At 33.1% G+C, this 24,358-nt stretch overlaps 1 pseudogene; it reads right to left on the reverse strand.

Moving 5' to 3' along the window:
• The window catches only part of LOC120168014, a 55,448-nt pseudogene extending 45,187 nt beyond the window's left edge, over positions 1-10,261 (reverse strand).
• Positions 10,262-24,358: the final 14,097 nt, after the last annotated feature.

A 24,358-nucleotide genomic window follows, 5' to 3' on the forward strand; every position in this document is an offset into this window, starting at 1 on the left:
ATGTATTTGTGCATAAACAACAGTTTGGGGTATACTTTTTTCTTTGTTTAATTGAATTTTACATTGAAAGTTGATTTGTTACAATTGATGAGGAAATAAGATTTATTTTTTGATTAATTGATTTGTAAAAGTTGATTTTTTTAATTTGATTTGTAAATAAGAATTATTTTTTTGCTTGTTTAATTGATTTGTAAAAGTTGATTTGTTGTTTCTAAAAAAAACAATCTGCATTATGTTTGAAGGCAAAAAAGACCTGTTGAAGGTACAAATTCGCAACGCGATTTTCGGGTTGCGAATTTGAGTTTCGTGTTGCGAAATTGACTTTCGCTTTGCGAATTTGACTATCGCAATACTTATTTTGCGTTGCAAATTTGACTTTCGCATTGATCGCAACATACAACATCAAGGTATATACAACATCAAACACATTCCAAGCTATAAATACAAGCTAAGGACACTTGAAGAAGCAAGAGAACAACTATCCAAGCAATCAAACACGAGAAAATCCCAACATGATAACAACTGAACAAATCATATCAATGTTCAAAATCAAGTTACTAATGAATGTCTAACTGAAAATGTATGCATTCACACATAAAATACACATAATACAATGTTTGCATTTAAAAATCACCTAAGTTAATAAGTCCCAAAAGGTGAAGTCGGTTGTGATTGGGATTTTAATTTTGATTGCGATTTTGATTTCCTTTTGCTTGGCACCATATGAGCTTTAGATTTTGATGAGGATCTATTTTTTGGTAGAGGAAAAGATGATTGTGATGGCACTGGTGATCCACAGGTCAACCTTGTATAACCACTCTCCTTGCACCGACTACATGTCGATATCCTCTTCTCTTCACCCTTAGACGGTATACGATCGTGATTTTTTGGTCAGCCAGGTAGCCTGCTGTCCATGACTGGTGGCAAAACTATTTGTAAGTCATCTGGTATGTCCCACTCAGAAGGATGTGGACATGGGTAGACAATCTCGGCATAAGTCTGTCGATATACTTCTGTAGTGTAGCAATCCATAGCGTCTTGAATCATCTTGGTTTAGATGAAGAGCAACTTTTATAACATGGCCACACGAATAACCAGATGTTTTTCATTTCTTACAACTACACATCTTTGCATTTAGATCGACAAGCCCATTTAAGTTATTATTCAATACTTCAAACAAAGTGTTTGAACATGGTTCAACTCTCCAGGACGTTAACTTCACAACACGTTTTGTTATCTTTTTTTCAGTCCATGGTGTAACCTGACATTCCAATGTTCCTGTAAATTTAAATAAATAATACTTAGTAAAATATATGATAAGTTACGAATTTAAAGAAATAATATCTGCATGGTTTCTTTTCTTGTAGTACCACTGTTGAATAGAGGCTCGAAAAAACTCCATTAACATAGTAATGGGTAATTTCCGGGAATGACGACTTAGAGCGTTGATTGATTCTGCACTATTAGATGTCATGAAACCATATCTTGCTCCAAGTTGATGTACTCTTGACCATCTTTCAAACCCGACATCTTCTAGTGTTTGAGCACATTGAGGCAAAACACGTCTTAAACAATTTATATGCTTATTAAAATCCACTTCCCGATAAGCTTTTACAACCTTCTATTATGTCCATTTATGATTTTTTATACCAGCATACCTTGATTTTAGATTTCTGTATAAATGAACACCACAAAGTCCATGAAAAGCATCTGGGAAACACCTTCTAACAGCGTTGTCAATTGAGTTTGCCCTATCGGATAAGATTGTCAGATTGCTAATAGGACCTATACAATCCCTAAGATGCCCCATAAACCATGTCCATGAATCAGAGGTTTCAGATTTGCCAACCCCGTAAGCTATTGGCAGTATCCCATTGTTAGCATCAATGGCTACTGCTAATAAGTTTACTCCAAGGTATCGACCTTTCAAATGTTCTTCATCAACTATAATAACTGGGCGCATGCAAGTAATAAACGAACGAATCTACAAAATCATATACACAAGAAATATAATCAGTTAAATGTGAAATACATGCAAGTAACAAAAATGAGTCAACAATATTATAATTATTTACTAACCGCAGCACCAATGGTGATAAACAGCAACTCAAAGCGTCCATCTCTATCTATTTTGATATGAGTTACCAACCCATGATTTTTCATCTTTAAATTGTGACAATAAGCCGACAGTTGGGCAAACGATGCTTCTAGCGACCCCCTCAACAATTCCAAGGCATAACATTTGGCTCTCCAAGCTTGAGAATATGAGATACTAATCTTGAACCGAGCATTCATGTCAGTCATAATTTCATGTCCCCGATATACCATTCCATTCAAAAACATTAACTCAGCCAGAAAACCACCCAACACCTTTTTGTTTGCCTGTCTATGGTAAGGAAAAACTTGGGTTCTTGAACATGTATGTTTATCAATAAAAGTCCTAACTTGAAACATTTCGCAATCTTTTATCCTCTTAGCAATCATACGCCACGTACAGTTTTTGTCAATCATACACCTTGTTTCGAAACGATCTTTGCTTGATTTGTTAACTCTTAGTTGATAGCCATCTTCCACACATTTCGTATACAAAGATATCTTCAAGTCTTCATTTGTATCAAAACAATCATCTTTCTTGATACGAATAACTTTTGTGTAATAATCAACTGATATCTTTACCAACTCTTCTTCCGGTATCTGAAGTAATTATGGCATATTCCAGTTATACTCCCGTGGCATTTTCTTCTTTTTCCTTTCTTCGGGGACTTCTTCTTCTTCTTATTTTTCTTATTCAGGGTTATATGAATTACAAAATGGATGTTCAACATGTTCATTCACAGTCGTAACTTCCTCCTCATTATCATCAACAACATCTTCCTCGGCAGCGGCTGTTTCATCATCAAAATTCGAATTTTGACCAATATCAAAATCATTACATGCAGGGTCTATTTCTTCTTCCATCACATCATCAAAATCCGAGTATTGACCAAGATCAAAGTCCGGGTATTGACCAAGATCAAATTTCGAATACTGACTAGTACTCACAATTTTTTTCTGTTGGCTCATAATCGTCTAACTGGTCAATACGAAAATCGGAATTTGGTGCTGAAAGTTTATTGGGATTTGGATTAGGAAAAGGTTGTGGGTTTTGAGATTATGTTTGATATTGTGTTTGGTATTGGAAATGTGGTGAAACAAAATTTGCTTGGTGATGAAATTGTGGTGGAACCATTAAATTTTGGGTTGAAAAACTTAGTTGATTACTACCCGCTACTGACCCAACTTCACTACTTCTAGGTTCGAAAACATATAATGTAACATCATCTTCTTGCAAAACACTAATGTAAGCAATGAATCGTTCAACATCTTCATTGTCAGTTAACAAATAAACTTTACCTTTTCTCAAATAAGATAGGCTAAATCCACTTAGAGGCTCTAAATTCAATTTCTTTGCAACACGTAATATTAGAGTTTCATAAGTTAACTTTTTTAATGACAGTTTTAGTTGAAGATTCATGGGTAAAGGCACATATTGTAAAACACCATGAACATTCTCCCATGACCCTCCAAAACACAAATCTATCCAAACATGATCAACATTAGATGATTTCATTCTAAAAATTGTAAATTAATTTACTAAACAAACGAGCTATAAACTAGATATCATCACTAACTTAGAGAAAAACATACCTTTATTAAGTTGATAGTTGATAATTTGGGAGAGAAATCATTGAAAAATTATATAGAAATAAAATTATGTAAGAAAAATAGAGATGGGGAAGGATGTCGTTGGATATAGGAACGGATGTTGCCGGACGTTCCCGGAGAGAGTGATAGATGGAGATGGAATGAGTTGCGATTTAGGGATTTAGGTTATGAGAAGTTGCTACTGCATTGTTATATACCCAAAACATTTGTATTGCGAAACTAAAACCTGTTACGAAATTAAATTCGCGTTGGGAATTTGAAATTCAGTTGCGAATTTGAAATTCAGTTACGAATTTGACTTTCGCGTTGCGAATTTGGAATATCGCAACGCGAATTTGGAAAATCGCAATGCGATTTACATATTCGCATTGCGAAATTGGAAATTGGGTTGCGAATTTGTTGGTCATTTTGGCAAATCCAAAAAAAATTGGTTAAATTCGTATATTATAAGGCATTTTTGGTCACTGAGGTTATTTTCTCTTTATAAAATCTTGTTTTTTTATTTAAATCACAACCTAACTTATTCCTTTTTTCTTTTATTTTCTTAGTCGTATACCATTCGGTTTATTGAAGTAAGGTGAAAGAAGCTTTACCTTGGACTGTATAAGACATGAAACATGCTTTTAGTGGATAATGCATTAGCCACCGGAGAAAGAACATTTGGATACGTATTTTGTTTCGTGATAACTGATTCAGGGAGGCAATTTCTTGGTCGTACAATCTCCTAATTCCCAACCTAAGCACACGGTCATCAACGCTATGATGTTGAAGAAAATAAATAAGAGAGAACTTCAAACAACCTAGGCCATGGGAACACAAGGCAGCCTCGGAACTCTAAAAACTTTAATTATATTTTTGATTCTCAAGTAATAAAAAGGCATTTCAAGTTATCATGACAGTTCTATTACAATGATGATTCTATCATTCTCTTATATAAGTTTCCTCTTGTGAACAATTCCAAAGTATCAATGAGGAATTGAGCCATCTGCTCGAGGAAAATATATCGGATCGATTAGTCACTGTCAGAAGTACATACCTTTGAAAGAGCACTGCATTCTCAGCAACAAGATTCTTCTACTCACGAAAATACTCTAGCCTGTAGTAAGGAGATGTCGCCTCGGTTGACCTAAATACTAATAAGCATAAAGCTATATCTTGCTTTGTTTCTTTCAATATAAAATACAATCTAAACACTACTATCCAAAACGTTGAATCCGTTATGTTAATTACCCCTATATATACGTCGGAACCTCCACTCAACTCCATGCAGGTCCTTGGCAACAAGTTCTTGAGATGGCCTCTTCATTTTATAATACTGAAATCAAGGCAAACACCATTGCATATGCATGAAATTTCTAGGATCGATAGGCATCCAGATAAATGGTACATAAGTATTAAGAATATGAAATCATGCCAGTGGCGGAAAGCAGTCTTCCGCAACTCTACGAGGAATGGAAAACCCTCCGTGAGTGCTGGTGTCCAATGCAGTTAGCGTCTTACAGAACATGTGAGGGGTTAATATTTTAGGAGATCCATCATCTCCCTCATCCGCAGTTGGTTCATCCAACTGCTTGCTCTCCAAACCAAGCCCTACTAACTGCACAAAAATTCCAAAATTATATCACCAAAAATAATGGAATTTGGACTACCTCTTACAATGGAAGTGTATAAAGATGCATATAATTCATTCAAGTCACTAAAACCATAACAAGGATTGTAAAACTCCCCAAGAAAGTAATACCAGAAAGAAAAAACCTCACAATTTCACTTAGAATCATGCAACATTCAAAAATTGTAAACCAGTATAAGAATTACACATACCTCTGGTTGAGGAAGTAAAGTGTCTTGTGTATAGACCTCATCATTCTCCTTATTTTCCTTAGGAAAAAAAAGGAAACTACAATTTAAGCACCCTTTTTTTTATAAAATGGAAAGATATAACCTTTTGGGGAGGGGAACCTAATGCCTAATGCAAAGAGAATTTAGCGCTTACAAGAAGCTGGACTTTCACCACTTTGCAGAAGATTTGAGGGGAAGATCAAATGTGGAGATTTCCAATGGAGAAACAGAATCTACTTGTTCTAAATGACCTTGAGGGAAGTAAACAACAAGATTTCTTGTAACCCCTCGGACCGATGCGGGTGGCCCGATCCGATCCGGGGTGTCACCTTAGGGTCACCAGAGTGACCCCTGTAAAAATCTTGGGAAAATTAATTTTTTTTATTGAAACATGTAAAATCATAAAATCAATTTATAAATAAAAAAGTAAAATTTACTAGTATTAAGAAATAAAACAGATTTTCAGACTCGTATTTAAAACAAAATACAACCTACATGCCCCCTAATCACATGCACCGTACTCCGCAAGCAACACCAGTGAAACTCCCTTATTGATGTCCATAGCTGCATAGGTTTGACTCTTTTAACCTAAAATAGTAAGTCAAAGAGTGAGCTTTGGGAAGCTCAGTAATACAATACTACCAGTTGATGCTACATGACATGAAGATAAATGTAAAACAATAAAATTTCCTTATTAAATCAGAAGTATACAGGTTTTCGGAATAAAATGGAGTTCCACTGATAGATCATTGAATAAAATCCATTAAGATCTCAGTTCATAGAAAACATTCAGAGTACAATGTTTTCAGGAGATTGGAATACGGTGTTTAGTGTGTTCCAACCAAAACCAATGAAAAGATATAGATCTCTTTAAAACAGTGACTGTTTAAAACATGTTTTCAAAGCCTTAGTAGAACCCTCCAACCGAACACCATTATGCAGTTGCCCAAAACTACATCCATAAGGGCTTACCCTAAGCACACAACAAAGGGAGCCAACCTAAGGGAATGCCTTGGGGCCCAAGAGCTTACCCAAAGGTCACCTTAGGGCCGTAAGGATTTACCAGCTGGATCAGGGCTGGACCTTCATACTCCAGAATTCTACCCATATAAAAATCCAGTAAAAATCAATTTTAACAATAAACTGTAATATCTAGATCGCGATCCAGTAATATCACATAAACATGATAATGAAATAAATCATATAACTGATCTCCATTTGTACACCATAAGTAGTCTCATGATTAACCCAATGGAGTGCCTTGGGGCCTGAGAGCCTACCCAAGAAAGTTTCTCGGGGCTTCAAAGCCTACCCAAGGATCACCTTAGGTTCGTAAGGATTTACCAGCTTAATCAGAATTGAACCTTCAAGCTACCCAGATAATGTCCCAATAAAATAGTTCCAATAGTAACCAATGAAAACAGAAAACCATAGTTCATAAACTAGTAAATTCCATGATTCCATAAATAAGAAGAATTCATATTTTTCAGTGAAAATCATAATCAGAGAACACATACCATGTTGCCATGGTTCCTAAACCAATAAATCAATAATTTTGGTAAAACTCATTTCAAAATATATAAAACCATTACGTAGTACATGGGGAACACACTAGAGGATCCAAACTGAATAGTTATTAGGAAAACGTGAAACTTAAATACTTTGATCGGATTCTAGGATCGAAGTCTTATTGAAAGGGATCGATTACTAATGGATCTAATCAGACATTTAAAGTTGATACTTTCGAATCCCGCTATAATTCAGGTGCATCATGAAAGTGTTTAGAAACCTTTATACATAATAAATTCTAGATTCAGATTTACGGATAGTGATTCCATTACTCAAACAATCAGGGGTATTCAGGATTATGCATTGAATTAATAGGATTTTAAGCTCAATTGAACCAAATGCAGTATTCAAGATCCTTTGCATCTGAGTTACTTGTGTGTTTAGATATGGTCGAAGTGATTTGAGCTGATAAGAGAGAAACGAAGATTCAGGACATTTACAATATGTGTCGATATATCGGATTATCGAATTAACTTGAGCTAAACAACTCCCAGAACTAATGCATATCGATCGGTCAATTCGTTTCCCTTCCAGGGTATTCCCTCTTTAATACCAATAATTCTTGTCTATAGATCACCTTCAGAATCATCATTGAATATATCTTAAGGAGATGAACATATATTACATTGGTCTTTATTTCATTTCCACATTGCAACAATATCAGGAATTGTCGACGTACTTAATTCGTGGTATATAACTCATAGGGACAATACATCGTGTAAGTTCATCAGTATTTCCAGACTTATCCAAATAACTTACTTAATCTTTAATCATTTAGGTTACTTAGTTCATTTAGTAGTCAAGTATATCCCGATCAGTTCGAAGTTTTCCAAAATAATTCAGATGTTTCTGAAATTCAGATACATATGGTACTTCTGTTCAGTTCAATTTGGTCATATAATAAAGACATTTTGGTATTATAGGTTGATTTAATCATTTCAGAGCTTGAGCGTATTTTGTTATTCCATGAATTGGAGATACTTTAGGTCATTTTACTATTTAAAGGCATTTTGTTCATTGTACACTTCAGGGGCAATTTTATAATTCCAATATGGATCCGGAATTTAATTCAATGATTCCAAAGTTCAACTGGATCAAAACATAAGTTCTTAGATCGTCTCCCTTATCATAGTCATCCATTGTGCTTTTTACTCTTTAAGCGTATCATCATTATTCCACTCAATTTTATCAGTGGCATACTTTCGATAAATTAGGCTTGAATGAATTCTAGTTCCTTTAGTGTTCATGGTATTTTATTCCTTTGATCATTGGAGGTTATTATAGTAATTACGAAGCTTGAGGACATTTTATTAATTCCTTTCAATTCAATCATATGTAGCATTTCTGATAACCGGTCAAGTATGTCTTTTCTAGGTTATCTTTCACCATACTGGGAAGTCTTGGTCATTTTCCATTACAAGGGTATTTTCATAATTTTATCCCATGGTTTTCTTTTCGGTAATTTTATATCCAAAAAATCTTGATATTTAACAATTAAGAAAAATTATCCAAATTCACATATCTTAAAATCAAATCATTTATTATTGAATCACCAAACTTATTATTATTATTTCCGATTGATCTTCCAATTTCTTAAGCAAGTCATATAAGTCATATTTGGTTATCTACTTTTTATAATATTCGGTTCGAGTTTAGGAAGTGATCACTGCATACATGTGACCAATTCTACTCATCCATGCAGAAATCAATACCAATATATTCCATAACGCATGAAACAGGTAGTAATGTATTACATCGATTTCCATGCCATACCAATCGACCATTTAAACTCCATTCAATCGTCCTCGAACTTGAATTCAACATCCAATAATTCCTCAGATACACAACAACAAAAATTACATCAGAAACAGAGCTTAATTGCGAAAAATGAATCAAATCGGGTGGTTAATCAGTGAAAACAAACTTACCGGGTTCGAATTTGGCAAAACGGACTCAAGACATCGAAAAACATAAAAATAGGTGTACCCGAAAAAAGTCAACGGTCGGTCAACGGCGGTCAATGATCAATGGTTTAACAATGGGTTAACTCGGTCAAAGTCAACGAATTAACTCAGCCGAGTTGACCCAACTAAGTTGACTCAGTGACTGAGTCGGGAAGGCGGGTCAGGTCGGGTCGGATCAGACGGGTCGAGTAAAGTAAACTCGATTCTGGAAATTTACTTGGGCTAAAACAAGCCCCACGCGTGGGAGACGTCGTATACGGTGGCTAAACAGAGCAAGAAAACTGGTTGATTTCTCCTATAACTCCAAATACCCTATTTAAATCAATACATTAGGCAACATCATACCAAAATCCATCGAAAATAAAGAAAATGGTCGAAACACTTACCTACGCCGAGGACGGAGAGAAACCGACAACGATGAAGTGACTCACCAGTCGGGTTTTGAGCAAAATCGGTTGAGGAACATGATGGGAAGGGCGGTGAGACTCACCGGTGGTTGGAACGTTCTGAATTGGGGAGAAAAATAGTGACGACGGGGATGTTCGACGGGATTTACAGCGTCGATTGACGTTGATTTACGCTGCGAGGGTGCTTAGGCTAAAGTCACTGATTATTGACAGTTCAAACGGGGTAGTGGGGAGGCCGAATCATGGCTAGATGGCGAGGGCTTGGGGCCCAGTGAGGCTTCAATTGGGTGGGAGGAAATTTTTGGGGATTTTGACATGGATTTGGGGATTTTGACATGGATTTGGGGATTTTGGTTCTTACCAATATGGGGGGAATTTTTAATCGTGTATTAAAAATTTGAAAATTCATGTTCAAGTCCCTGAATTTTCCTATAACTTCCTAAAAAGGCCTATAAATTCTGAAATCTTTTATTTTGGTCCCCCAATATTTCCCTTGTTACTACATTAATTCGATACTTTAAAAATTAATAAATTTTAGCCTCTAATTTGGAGTGTGACATTTCTAATTTTGGGGAGTGAAGTGAGAGGGCCAACACAAGCATGCCAAAACTCCAAGTAAATGTAAGAGGATGAACATGGTCATGGTGGTGATGCTAAGTTTGAAGAACTTGAAGAAGAAGAAGAAAATGACAAAGAGTTCACTTGGTCACACTCTCCATCGCAAACTGCAGTCGTCTTCTCCACCTCATTCACTGAATGGTTCAGATCAATTTCCATGAACACCCCAAGCTCTTTCCTTTTTTTCCTTAAAAACAAAGGCTTTCACCTCACTGTAATTAAGCACCCATATAACCAAACAAAACACCAAAGAGTGGTCAAAGAACAAAACGCTAAAAACCAGAGGAAAATGGAAATTTAAGTGAAATTATTGCCAATAAAATCCCTTTCTAAACAAAGGAAGAAAATGATGAAGAATAAGAAAGTCATGTTGAATAAAAGGGGGGAAGGGTGGTCAAATAATAACAAGGAACTTGAAGTATGAATCCTCCCCCATTTTCAGGTGCAGAGAAAATGGAGTAACAAACATGAACAAATTGTTAAAGGAATGAACAGAGGAAAAACAAAAGGCAAAGAAAAGCCAATGCTTTGATGTGTGGTGGGCTTTTTTGGCTTTTTGGACTTTGAAGAGAGTGAAAGGGAACTGTGTTGGGTGGGGTCGGGAGGGCGGGGGACAAAGCTACGATACTACCATCACCCTCTTCCTAGGACTTAAAATTTTTATGTTTAGAGAACAAATTTGAATTTATTAAATTTTAATGAATAAATTTGAAGTTATAAAATTTTAAGAGACGAAAATATAATTTTAATAAAAATATATAATTTTTTAAATATATGATAATTTAAATTTTTAAAAGATATCAACGCACTTACTTACCCTCATTTAGATTCATCTCTACCCCTTCTCTTATCTCTCTTTTTTTCCATCATTTTTCTATCATTTGTCTTTAATATTTTATTTTTATTATTTACCTACTCCCTCTTTAAGATTAATGATGACATATAACGTACATTTAAAGTATTTATTTAATTAAATTTTATATTTGTTAATGAAAAAATTATAGTGATGACGATTGAGCTTTTTTTTCCAAAAAATCTTCCTATAAATAAAATATTACCTATCAGTCACTATTTTTGAAATATTTTTCAATCTAGCACCTGAGAGAAGGAGGCTCGTTCGCTTAAACACGCTTTAGGAGGATTGAAGGGTAAGGCGCGATTGGTGGGAAACGCCTTAGCCGAAAATCGCCTGACACCGATGACACCTTTGGAAGGCACATCCCCAAGGGCACGCCTTACCGAGGTTTTTTGACAACCCTGGAAGACGCATCCCATGGGGCTTGCCTGACTGTCTTCCCTTTCCCGCCCCCAAACTTTTGCCAAATTCTCCCACCTATTTACCCCAACCGGCTGCCTATATAAACCCCTTCCCCAACTAAAATAAATCACACCTAAATATCTCTTATTCATATCTATTTTCAATCTAATAAGGTATAATTGATTTTATAATTGATTTTTTTATTCATTAAAATTTTTATTATTTAATTAATTAATTATTTTATTATTATTTTTTATTTTTTTTGATTATTTAATTGTAAGTTTATTTTGTTAGTTAATATTTATTAATTGCAGTTCAAAAATAGAAGGCGCACTGTTGCAATTGGATGCTGGTCATATTTTGAGTCATTTTGTTGTTACAGTAAGAATATAAAACTATATTCTTTTTAAATTTATGAATATTATGAAATCGATTATATATTATTTAAATCATTAGAATTTATTTATTTGAATTTATTTAAATAATTTTGAAATAGTAGTTCAAATTTTAATGGTTAGAATTTATTTGTTAGGAAAATGATCGTATATTAGAAGTTTTTATTCACAACAAGAAGATGGAAATACCGAGGCATGTCTGACCATATTTGTCTATGCTATATTCGGTTACTTAGCAAAAAATGAAGGAGATTGTAAACTTGAACCCACCCTGATTTCTGCACTAATTGAGAGATGGAGGCCAGAGACATACAAGTTTCTTTCTAACATGTTAGGAGTGTACCATTACGCTAGAGGATGTTTCAATGCAACTGGGACTCCCAGTCAAAGAAACTACCATTTGTGGTATGGAAAATGATGATTGAGGGGGTTTATGTAGGGAGTATCTTGGAAGTTGCCCGCCCGGTGACCAAATAACATTAGGGTGGCTGAAAAGTGAATTTAAAGAGTTGCACAAAAATTGTTCAGAGGATGAGGGAAAAGCATTTTCCCAAGCATATATACTACAACTCATTTGAGGTATATTGATGCCTGAAAAATCTCAGAACCAGGTCCAATGTATGTGGTTAACGAACCTGATCGATTTTGAAGTAGCTGACACATTGAGTTGGGGGTCTGCAGTGTTAGGCGTTTTTGTTTAGAGAAATGTGTAAGGCTATGAATTATAATAAGACTACTATTGTCGATTGTCTCATGCTTCTCCAATCGTGGGCATGATACCAAATGCATTTTTTGTGCCCAATCGTGAATGAGCCATATACATTTTCGTTACTTTCAAGGTATCAATAGTAAATTTATTTTTAAATAATGTTTTCGATTATTATAGAAATACATATATATATATATTTATATTAAATAGGTGGTCAAGTAATAGGAAAAATCATCGTGATATCCTACAAGAATTATAAGATATCCGATTACTCATTGACTAGAAAGCTGGTGTAGAGGTATATTTTTTAATTTTTATTTTTATTTAATTGTATTTATGTAATTTGAATCTCATTTTAGTTTTGATAAAAACTCTATATTTTTGTTTTAGTTAAAATGGTTGCCATATTTGGACAACTTATTAAGGGTTTGTATCCCACCTAACTTGAGTGGGATATTGGATGTATGGGTGGCGGTTGTGCCCTTTATTTGTTATATTATTATTGAGTGACATTCGACTAATCACGTGTTTCGTCAGTTTGGGTTTACTCAATTTATTCCAGAAGCACCAAGGAACCTCAAAAATATGCATAACATTTATAGACGGGGAAAGAAAGAGGTGAATTGATTGGTGAAGCATAGAGAGTGGTCAACGATGTAGAAGAACCAACATTAACGCTTTCCCCGTCGATGGTATATAATAGAAATTGGTTTAATGATTTAGATGGTTATATTGAATGGTTTAATGCAAATGGGAAGTCATTCTTACTTTCAACGGAAATAAGAGGGGTGATAATTCATCGTCACCGATAAAAACATCCGAAGTCACAACATCATCGTCCCTCATTACTAGACGAAGAGCGGATGCTTTTGGATCATCCTCAACTATGCCACCAGAATCATCACACCAGCAACCAGCGACACCGGTTTACATCCATAGCCCTCCAATTCATATGGGGATACCACTTAACTTTTAGATGCCACCTTAGCCGATTCAGATGCCACATCCGCAAGTCCAAATTCCATATCTATCGGTTCAGATGTCACCGTTGTTTGGTTACCCAAAGAGCCCACAGGGTTTTATGACACCCACTGGCAGATATTTTTCGACTATGCTTATGGATCCAACATTTAGTTCATATGCGAATTATGTTACGGGTGGTCCTCCACCATAAACACCTCAAGTGCAGTATGTGTCATGACATCGATGTTATGTTTTTCATAATTTTCTCAATTCTCAACGAGTGGTGGGATCGTCAGTCATACACCTCCAGGGTTCTTATTCTATAGAGTTCATATATCGACATTCAACCCTTATCTAGACAATATTATTGAGAGTGATGAAGACAATGAGGATGAGGATGAGGACGATACGATGATGAGGATGACGAGGAGAAAAACGAGGAGCAGTACATAAGAAGAAACCCTCCTAGAAGTAGACGACCACCACCCTGTAGAACACATTCTATGAGATATCGATGAATTTGACAACCATGACAACCTTTTTATTTATTGTATGTTTTTTATGTATTTGCCTCTTATTTTTTTATTATATATTTATATGAAGTAAGATTTTTCCTCTTAACTGGTTTTTGCCTCTTATTTTGTTTCATATTCTGTATTTATATAAAGTCGGTTTTTGTATGATGTTTAATGTCTTTTTGCAAACAAGGACAAAAACTACACAATAATTTGGGTAGGCTCATTTTATAGAATCATTTCCTAAGGCCTATATATATGTGTGTGTGAGGTGAGCTCTAATTTTAATCTATTCAGGAAAATGCTTTAGTTGTTTAGCTAGGATGTCTACTAATCAGGCAAATGTTTTTTTATTGCAAATATTTAAGCATGCCTTTCAACAAAAAATTCACTTAAGGAGTTGAAGCTTAAAATAAAAATAAATGTTAAACTCGGGGGAAAAGAAGAATCTCTTTGCTATATTGTAGATTGTTAGTATCATTTAAGAGGTTTTTTCTAAGCGATGATGTTGACTTTTGTGGTATGATTGAGACATACTACTCTCATTCTGTATTCCATGTTGATTTGTTTGTAGAGTTTGAGGATGTTGATGAAGATGCTTCGAGTTTGATTACTCAATAAATTAAGAAGAATGAGTTCAGGAACATAGAGATATATGATGAACACCCGGAAGCATGGTTCAAATGCAATTGGGCATCGTAACATCATTAAGAGAAGTCTATTTTAGGTGTATGTGTATGCTTTTATTTACTATTTAAGGTTTGTGAAATATGTATGGTGTTTCTGGTTCGTTGGTTTGGTATACTTCATGTCATGTTTAATAGTTTTTTGTTTAATGTAATGTTTACTGTTTGTTGTTTTTATAGTTCACATCTATAAAAAATCTCATATTGAATTTAATTAGTCTTACTAAGAACAAAATCCATTACAGTATTACTTTCACGATTCTAGAAACAATAAAAACAACCTCTAAATGTGTCATCACATGAGCAATATATTTGCATAATCTTTTCGATGTATGAAAATGAGAAAATTTTGGCAATAGTTGAGATAGTGATTCTTCTACAGTGGAAAAGCTCTTTTTGTTTCATATTTATATGTATTGGGTTTAGAATGGACAACAATTGATATCATTCTTGCAACCTCTCTTTTATGTGAAGCAATAGTATGCCTAAAGTGTAAGTTGCTTCGATGACACCCATGGTAGAGGCTTGCTTCAAGATATGATAACCAACTTCAACATTGGCACAATATTTGAAAAAACACTCAACTATACCTTCCCTGAATAATGTATCTGGATTTTTGGAAACATAAGCCTTTTGTACGAGCAGTCATTCAGAACGATCCAAAGGTTTCAAGGCATACAGATGAAGTTGAACATTTGTAAATATGAATCTGTAATTTGATGCTAAGAAAAAGTCTCAGCAAGTTAAATGAAGGTGGAGAAAGTCCTCAATAGAATTAGAAGCAACACAATGTTCATCTAATATATCATTTGAGAGATAAGATAATGAATATTTAGCTGTCATTGAAAACAATGGAAAAGTCTATGAAAATAATAGATAACATAATCAGAAAGATACAAAGAAGGCAAAGTAATGAATACCACTTGTTTCATCTCTCATATATATATTGTGACTGACACTGGATAAGATAAAAGCTGAAGAAAAAAATGCACGTTTCAATGGAAGCGTTTTCCCCATTTTCAGAGAATATCTACCATGTCATGGTGTTTCATCCCATCCGAAATGAAAGGTGCATTCCAGGGGAAGCGTTTTCCATTATTATTTAGAGAATCTCTACCATGTCATAGTGTTCTATCCCATCCGAAATGAAAGGCACGTTCCAGGGGAAACATTTTCTATTATTATTTAGAGAATTCATGTCATGTCATAGTGTTCAATCTCATTTGAAATAAAAGGTGCGTTTCATGGGAATCATTTTTCATTATTATTGGGAGAATATTTATCTTGTCATATTGTTCAATACCATTCGAAACGAAATGCACGTTGCAAGGGAACTATTTTCCATTATTATTCATAGAATCTCTGTCATGTCATAGTGTTCCATCCCATCCGAAATGAAAAGCGCGTTTCAGGGGAAGAAATTTTCCATTATTATTCAGAGAATCTCTGTCATTTCACATAATTGACATGAATTGTTCCCCGACCCTCAATATCTTAAACTCTTCAATTCTAAAACTATGTATATTTGAAATATTAAGCTCTCAAATTTTCAAATTTTTAAACTTTAATACTCTCAAACTCTCAAACTAAGAAAATGACGCATATTTCATCTGTTGTTTACTATGATGGAGAAATTGGGAAAGATGAATACAGGGTTGGTTTCTGATCAGATCATTACTCTCAAGGTTCTTGGGTGAAATCTTGAAATAGAATTCATAACTAGAGTTGGAAGTTAAATTTGACTTGTCAATGGTCTAATTAAGAAGTTAGAAGCCATATAATTGGAATTAAAACATATTGTAAAGTTGGTTTAATTCTTGAGTTACATATGAGGAATAGAATTTTGAAGTTAAAGATGGTTTATATGGATATAAATTAATTTAAGAATGTGTATATGAGTTGAGAACATGAAAGGGGATGAAAGATGAAGCATTTGAGTTGATTTGAGTGGATTTTCGGGCTTAAAAATGAATTCTGGGCTATGTGCATCGATGCACATTCAATGTGCACCGATGCATCAAGGGTAAATTTCCAGAAATTGTTCAGTGTGTATCGATGCATCCCTTAAAATGGAAACATCGAATGCAATTAATGCATTGATGCATAAGGAGTGCATCGATGTACATGTTAAGGGATGCATCGATACACTGTAGAATGCATCGATGCACTTCAAGGGGAAATTGAAATAGATATTTCTTTTGGTCTAAGAAATTATAGATTAGAATATATCAATTAAATACTGATATGTATCAATGTATGATTATGTAGATATCGAACATGAATAAGTTCCAGAAGGATTAACAAGTTAAGATTCGATCGAGATTGAGGAAATCATAAAAGTGGATTGGAACTTAGTGAGGCCAAGGTGAGTGCATATTATTAGATTGTGCATATTATTATATGGAAATTAGACTTGTGATAAGTCTATTTCCAATATTTTATGTTTGCATGAATAGAAGCATGATTAAGTTTGTATTATGTGTATATGCTTTATTCATATTATATGTTATGAGATGTGAATTTATATGATATGGGTTATATGGGAACAAAATATGTAACTATATGTGAACCTTATGAGCTGTATGAATATGTGAAATAAGTTATAAGAGCACGAATCATGTATAATAGTAAATGTTGTATGTGATAATCATAGAAACAAAATAAGTTAAGTGATTATGAACATGTAAATATATGTTTAGATGAAGATATAATAGCAAAACATAAATTACAAGAGTCAAGTTTATGGAAACTATTATAATTTACTTATAGTATTAAATGAAAAGTGAGATAAACTAACTAGCATTGATTTATAGGACAATATGAAAATAGAATATCAATTAGGAGATTTGTACATAAATAATGATAATCATATGAGAGATAAGCTATATGAGAAAGATTGATGTGCTTAGATGAGCTATGATATAGAAATTTCATGGTAAAGATCTGTGAAGTCATAGGAAAAGGTTATAAGAGTAATGTAAACTTGAATTAAGAGAATATAAGAAATTTGTATATAAATGAATTTATGTAAGTGATATATGTTAGTATGCTACAATATATGTTATAGGATCTATGTAAGCATAAGAGAACAAAATATGAGCTAGGGGTTATGAATATAAATGATTATATGATTATGTACAATAAATTAGGAAATTATGATCTAGGTGTTTATATGTTTATAAAAAGATATAAGAACAATATATAAGCTACGAAATAGGAACTGTGGGATTTTAATACTATATAACATTATCTATGTGATTAAGTACAAATGTGATATCCATATATGACAATGATTTGGGAAATTATATGAAAATGTGATATAATCTACGAGATAATAAATCATGTGAATTATATGGAAGTGATTTGTGTATACATGTCTGATATGTCTTACATGATATGTATGATTCCACAAGAAATGACATGAGCTATGTGATTACATGATTATAAGAGATCAGACATGCGATAAAAGATAAGTGTTATGAATGTGTGAATATGAAATGACATAGATAATATTTCCCATGTTATGTGTCATGAGAGCTAGGGGTATAGTTGGCATGCCAAGAGTTGAGGGTCTACGCGGTCCTTCGGGACATATATGTATTCCTTGAAACATGTGTGATATCTTTTGAGACACATACTTGATCATTTGTATATGTATATGATTCTTAAGGAATTTTCTACGTGGTCTTTAGGGACATTTTATATGGTATTTCGGTGCAATTCTATGCGTCACTTCGGTGCAATTCTACGTGGCACTTAGGTACATTTGTACGAGCTGTGGTGACAACATTTGTGCACAACCTCTATAGACTCACATATCTATAGTTCTCATATGTGTACACGAGTTAATAAAGAAATAACAACAAACATATTACATGTGACTTGTATGTTTTTATGCTATGAATTGTATTATATGATTTATATGATTAAATGAGTAAAATGTTGGTTAAAATGCTAGGTATAAGAGAATATGTACGAAGTGAGATAAATAATAATGATATTGATAATGAAATGAGGCTAATGATGGAAATGATGAGTATATGTATGTATATATGTTCTTACATGTAATGATATATTACATATGTGTTATAGGGATTTGTTACATGAATAAGGGTATGAGTGATAGCAGTAATAGTTCATGCATGATTACAAGTTATAGTTTACATTATATATTTAATTACCTCACTAAGTCATAGACTTAGCGTATTATTGTTTCACACGTAAGTTACAGAAGTGAGAAGAAAAGTGAAGAAGAGCAAAACAGGTCAGCATCTCCCTTACAAAGATTTCAGATCAGAAAATAGATGATTAAATGTGTTTGGTTAATTTGAATATAGTTGGCATGTACTAATTGATTGAGTTTAATATGCTCTGATCGATTTTGGTTATTTTGGTCAATTTATGTAAATAAACTGCTTTTATTTTAATGAAAGTTTTAAATTTTCTTTGAATTTTGTCCAGAGTCAAAGTTTGAAAAGACAATGTGATACCTCAGACTCATATTCGGGTCAGGTACGGGTTGGGGGTGTTACATTTAATGGTATCAGAGCTACGGTTTAGTCGATTCTCGACATAAACCGGAGTCTAGAGTGTCGTATAATGTATATATGCCAACAAAATAGCGAAACTTTCTTATATGAAACTGTAAGGAATATGTTGTTTTGCTGATAGAATAAGTTTAATAGAATACAATAGAAATGTGAATATAAGAAATGACAAAGTGAATCGATAGCTGACAAATCTAATGGTGATAGCAATTCACCTGCCCTGGCCAGGCAGGATGAAGAGCAAAAATCTCAGAAAGTGTCTTATAAGATTAAAGGTTGATTTCAGAAAATTGAAATCATATCTGAATAGTGATAAAAGGTTTTCACTGTTTCGAATCGAAAAAGTGATATGGAGAAGTTTTGTTATAAGTGAATAAGATAGAATATAGTGAGCAAGCGTCACCATAAGGAAATTAAGAGATCAAATGATTGGGTTAGAATTGATAAAAAAAAAGTTCAAGCATAAGTGCATCAGTGACAAGTGTATAAGGTATATGAAGCCAGAGTTTATGAGTTTGATACAGAGGGAAATCGTAATGTGTATGGACAAGAGTATAGTTTGATGAGCAGAGTGAAAGGTTGTGAAGCTAATTTAAATGAAAATGATGCATGCAAGTGATGTGTAGAGGGCTGGTGCCTAGATTAAAAGGAGTGCTATAGGTGTTGAAATGGTTCCCTTTTTAAAAAATGGTTATTGTGTTAAGGTTCTGGAGAGAACTTAGAATGATTAAGGGAACTAGTATTTCATAAATCAGCACTATCGAAGAGAGATAAAGATTATGATTTTCAAATACAAACTTGGTTAGAATTGGTGGTATTTCAGGTTAAAAGATCAAATTGGAGGGATGTCTTCAGAGTTTTGCTAGGAATTATACAAAGTGAATAATAAGAAGTATTTTAAATGAATCTAGATACAGTTGTATATTTGGATCGTAGTAAGGTGATATAGTAAAGGAAATAAGGATTTGTATATTTGAGTAAAGTTGAGGATTAATAAGAAGAGTTTGAGAATGTATATATCGATGATCATTTTATAAGACAAAGGAAGTTATGATGTTGAGTTTGAATAACGGAAATTTCAAGATGTATGAGAATAGAGGTGAAATTGATAAGTTAAGTAAACTAATTTTGAGATAATTTCGATTGGAAAGGATGTATATGATTGGTTGACTAGGGCTTGTGCCCTAGATGGAACATATGTTGTTGATTAGTTGTCAGAGTAAAGGTGATAGAGTTATAAGATTGGAGGAAAAGATAAAGCTGAGTTTATCAATTATGATATGAATCTGAATATAGTTATATATTTTGATCTGATAGCTATGATGTAGAAAATGAAATAAGTATTTGCATGGAACCTTAAGGAAGGAAAATACAAGTATAAGAAATGATAAAGAATGAAGTTCTGTATAAGAAATGGGTTATCAAAGCTATGAGGATGCAATGAAGATTGGTACATAAAGATGAGTATAGATGATAAGACAAGAGTATGTGAATATGAAAGGAAAGATATGATTTGTGTATAAGTAATAAATAAAGGAAGAATGGAATAAAGAAATGAAAGGGAATGAGTTAAAGAATCAGACACGATAAAGGTTATATGGAAGTGTAGATGATAATTTTGATATAAAAGTAAGAAAAGTGTGCAAGGTGATGTGAAAAGATTCTTTAAAGTATATGTTGAATCATATTTAAAGAAGATTTCAGGTCGTGTTATTGGTTAAATGATGATTGAAAATGAATTTGGTTATTATTATAAGGTAGTTATAGATGGAATTATGATGTTGAGTGATGAAAATGAATGTTACTGTCTATGTAATGAGTGACATTATATGGATTTTTGAAAGGTCAAAGGAAATACATAATGGAAGGAGAAAAAAGACAGAAATAGACTAGTTACTGGTTGTTGTTTAAATGATAAGTGACATAATATGAATGTATAAAGGAAAAAGGTAATTGAAAAGTTAAAGGATTGAAAAGTAAGTTTTCTGATGATGACAAGAAAGATTAAGTAAATGAAGCAACATGAGAACATTAGAAGATATGTTTTATCAAGATGTTCAGTGAAAATTCGAGGACGAATTTTCTTTAAAGGAGGGGAGATTTGTAACATCCTCAATACCGGGTTAGTGACCAAATTGTAAAGTTTCAGAAATTTGTGATTAAAGTAGGATAATTGAATAGTTTTATGATTTATTGGAAATATGATGAAGGTTATTTAGTAATTATTGAATGAATTAAAGGGTAAAATAGTCAATTGACAAGTAAGATTTTTATATTCCTTTTACAAGATAAGGAACCACGTGAGAAATGAAAGAATTATCCAGAGTTTTCTTTCTTCTTGTTCCTCCTCCTGTATCTACAAGCTCAAAGGTGAGTTTCTTTGTTTATGGATTAATTGTTTATTTTAAGGTTGGGTTTTAATTATTAGATGATAACTAAGCTTAAGGAAAGCTTAAGTTATCTTAAAATCAAAGTATGATGGAGTTAGGAGGGATTAAAGATTTGAGTTTCTTGGGTGAAATCTTGAAATAGAATTCATAACTAGAGTTGGAAGTTAAATTTGACTTGTCAAGGGTCTAATTAAGAAGTTAGAAGCCATATAATTGGAATTAAAACATATTGTAAAGTTGGTTTAATTCTTGAGTTACATATGAGGAATAGAATTTTGAAGTTAAAGATGGTTTATATGGATATAAATTGGTTTAAGAATATGTATATGAGTTGAGAACATGAAAGGGGATGAAAGATGAAGCATTTGAGTTGATTTGAGTGGATTTTTGGGCTTAGAAATGAATTCTGGGCTATGTCCATCGATGCACATTCAATGTGCACCGATGCATCAAGGGTAAATTTCCAGAAATTGCTCAGTGTGTATCGATGCACCGGAAGTGCATCGATGCACCCCTTAAAAATGGAAATATCGAATGCAATTAATGCATCGATGCATAAGGAGTGCATCGATGCACATGTTAAGGGATGCATCGATACACTGTAGAATGCATCGATGCACTTCAAGGGGAAATTGAAATAGACATTTCTTTTGGTCTAAGAAATTATAGATTAGAGTATATCAATTAAATATTGATATGTATCAATGTATGATTATGTAGATATCGAACATGAACAAGTTCCAGAACGATTAACAAGTTAAGATTCGATCGAAATTGAGGAAATCATAAAAGTGGATTGGAACTTAGTGAGGCCAAGGTGAGTGCATATTATTAGATTGTCCATATTATTATATGGAAATTAGACTTGTGATAAGTCTGTTTCCAATATTTTATGTTTGCATGAATAGAAGCATGATTAAGTTTGTATTATGTGTATATGCTTTGTTCATATTATATGTTATGAGATGTGAATTTATATGATATGGGTTATATGGGAACAAAATATGTAACTATATGTAAACCATATGAGCTGTATGAATATGTGAAATAAGTTATAAGGGCACGAATCATGTATAATAGTAAATGTTGTATGTGATAACCATAGAAAGAAAATAAGTTAAGTGATCATGAACATGTAAATATATGTTTAGATGAAGATATAATAGCAAAACATAAATTACATGAGTCAAGTTTATGGAAACTATTATAATTTACTTATAGTATTAAATGAAAAGTGAGATAAACTAACTAGCATTGATTTATAGGACAATATGAAAATAGAATATCAATTAGGAGATTTGTACATAAATAATGATAATCATATGAGAGATAAGCTATATGAGAAAGATTGATGTGCTTAGATGAGCTATGATATAGATATTTCATGGTAAAGATCTGTGAAGTCATAGGAAAAGGTTATAAGAGTAATGTAAACTTGAATTAAGAGAATATAAGAAATTTGTATATAAATGAATTTATGTAAGTGATATATGTTAGTATGCTACAATATATGTTATAGGATCTATGTAAGCATAAGAGAACAAAATATGAGCTAGGGGTTATGAATATAAATGATTATATGATTATGTACAATAAATTAGGAAATTATGATCTAGGTGTTTATATGTTTATAAAAAGATATAAGAACAATATATAAGCTATGAAATAGGAACTGTGGGATTTTAATGCTATATAACATTATCTTTGTGATTAAGTACAAATGTGATATCCATATATGACAATGATTTGTGAAATTATATGAAATTGTGATATAATCTACGAGATAATAAATCATGTGAATTATATGAAAGTGATTTGTGTATACATGTCTGATATGTCTTACATGATATGTATGATTCCACAAGAAATGACATGAGCTATGTGATTACATGATTATAAGAGATCAGACATGCGATAAAAGATAAGTGTTATGAATGTGTGAATATGAAATGACATAGATAATAATTCCCATGTTATGTGTCATGAGAGATAGGGGTATAGTTGGCATGCCAAGATTTGAGGGTCTACGCGGTCCTTCGGGACATATATGTATTCCTTGAAACATGTGTGATGTCTTTTGAGACACATACTTGATCCTTTGTATATGTATATGATTCTTAAGGAATTTTCTACGTGGTCCTTAGGGACATTTTATATGGCATTTTGGTGCAATTCTATGCGTCACTTCGGTGCAATTCTACGTGGCACTTAGGTACATTTGTACGAGATGTGGTGACAACATTTGTGCACAACCTCTATAGACTCACATATCTATAGTTCTCATATGAGTACACGAGTTAATAAAGAAATAACAACAAACATATTACATGTGACTTGTATGTTTTTATGCTATGAATTGTATTAAATGATTTATATGATTAAATGAGTAAAATGTTGGTTAAAATGCTAGGTATAAGAGAATATGTACGAAGTGAGATAAATAATAATGATATTGATAATGAAATGAGGCTAATGATGGAAATGATGAGTATATGTGTGTATATATGTTCTTACATGTAATGATATATTGCATATGTGTTATAGGGATTTGTTACATGAATAGGGGTATGAGTGATAGCAGTAATAGTTCATGCATGATTACAAGTTATAGTTTACATTATATATTTAATTACCTCACTAAGTCATAGACTTAGCGTATTATTGTTTCACACGTAAGTTACAGAAGTGAGAAGAAAAGTGAAGAAGAGCAAAACAGGTCAACATCTCCCTTACAAAGATTTCAGATCAGAAAATAGATGATTAAATGTGTTTGGTTAATTTGAATATAGTTGG

Source organism: Hibiscus syriacus, unplaced genomic scaffold (assembly GCF_006381635.1).
Source record: "Hibiscus syriacus cultivar Baekdansim isolate YM2019G1 unplaced genomic scaffold, ASM638163v2 tig00111708_pilon, whole genome shotgun sequence".
Classification (NCBI taxonomy): Eukaryota; Viridiplantae; Streptophyta; class Magnoliopsida; order Malvales; family Malvaceae; genus Hibiscus; species Hibiscus syriacus.